Source organism: Chrysochloris asiatica, unplaced genomic scaffold (genome assembly GCF_000296735.1).
Source record: "Chrysochloris asiatica unplaced genomic scaffold, ChrAsi1.0 scaffold00208, whole genome shotgun sequence".
In the NCBI taxonomy this organism is placed as follows: Eukaryota; Metazoa; Chordata; class Mammalia; order Afrosoricida; family Chrysochloridae; genus Chrysochloris; species Chrysochloris asiatica.
Window position 1 is genome coordinate 2,116,842 of NW_006408726.1, and position 2,025 is coordinate 2,118,866.

Sequence of the window (2,025 nt, forward strand, 5' to 3'; positions counted from 1 at the left end):
CTAGTGTAGAGTTTGTCTTGAGTTATTTTGGATATTAAAAAAAAAAAGATTAAGTAGCAAGGAAGCAAGCTGAGAAATGGAATGACTGGCATCAAGCCTCCAGGGGACCTCCAAGAATCCAGGAAACAAGCTGAAGAAACAAGAACCATCATCCAGAGTAAACAGAAAGACAAAATCTGTCCCTCCTGCCTTCTAAGGAGCATTCTGACTGTATTTTTTTTCCAACAAAGATTTATTTGTTATTTTGGCAGTACAGGATATTTGTAATATTCTCCTCCAAAACCATAACTCAACTGCATCAATTTTTCTTTGGCTATCCTTATTCATTGTCTATAGGAAAATAAACCAATTTAAAAATTAAAACATTGCCCTTCAAATTTTTACCTGTTTAAAAATGACTCTTAAAAACAATGAGAGTAATTTTAATGGAGGCATGATAATCTAGGAGTCTGGAGTGGCATTGTAGGATAAGCACTAGACTGTTAACCATAAGGTCAGTGGTTCAAACACAGCAGTCACATCTCAGAAAAGCTCTGACTCAGAACTAACTACATGACACTAAACAACAGTAACAACCAAACAGAATAACCTATATCTAGCAAACTATAAATAATAATTCCAATTATGTTTTAATATCTTTATAAAATAAAATATACAAAGACATGGAGTTAGGAAACCAAAAGGGAAGATCACACTTGGCATTTCTCAAGCTGAGGGAACTGAAGAAAAATTCAGGCCTCAACATGAAATATTGAATGATTCTATGGGCAAAATATTGAATTATATAGAGATCAGAAGAAGAAGATGGAAGGAATACACAAAGTCACTGTACTCAAAATAAATGATTGATATTCATCTATTTCAAGAGGTAGCTTAGGACCAAGAGTCAGTAGTACTAAACGAAGAAGTTGAAAGTGCATTCAGGACATTGGCAAAGAACAAGGCACTAGGAACAAATGGAATACAAATTGAAATCCTTCAACAAACAAATCAACATGATGCCATGTTGGAGGAACTCACTCATCTGGGCCCAAAATTGCAAGACACCTATCTGGCCAATTTACTACAAGATATCTGTATTTGTGTCCATTCCCAAGAGAGTTGACCCAATGGAATGTGGAAATCAACAGATAATATCATTGATATCCCATACATGTAAAGTTTTACTAAAGATAATCCAAAAACATCTACAACCATACATTGACAGAGAACTTCCAGAGGTTCAAATCAGATTCAGAAGAGGATGTGGAACAAGGAATATCATTGCTGATGGCAGAGGAATTTTGGCTGAAAGCAGAAAGAAGACACCTTCTTTACTTACTATGCAAAGGCTTTTGACTGTGTGGATCATGACAAGCTATGGACAACATTGTAGAGAATGAGTATTCTAGAGCAATTAATTTTGCTCATAAGGAACCTATACATAAACCAAGTCAGTTGTTCCAACAGAACAAGGGGATACCAAATGGTTTCAAATTAAGAAAGGTGTGTGCCATGGTTCATGATACTTACTCAATCTGTATGCTGAGTAAATAATCTGAGAAACTGAAGTATATGAAGAAAAGTGTGGCATCAGCATTAGAGAAAGACTCATTAACACCTTGCTATATACAGATGATACAACCTTGCTTGTTGAGATCCAAGAGGATTTAAAATACTTACTGATGAAGATCAAAGACCACAGCCTTGTGTATGGATTGCATCTCAATGTAAAAACAAAAATCACCACCACTGAACCAATAAATAACATTCATATAAATGAAGAAAAGATGGAAGGTTTTAAAGACTTCATTTTGCTTGGATCAGCCATCAACACTCATGAAAGCAGCTGTCAAAAAATCAAATTTACATTAGGCAAATCTGCTGCACAAGACCTCTTTAAAGTGTTGAAAGGCAAAAGATGTCAGTTTGAGGACTAAGGTGTACCTGACCCAAGCCATAGCATTTTTAACAATCTCATATGCATGTGAAAGTTGGACAGTGAATAAGGAAGAATTGATGCATGTGATATATATATATATATAT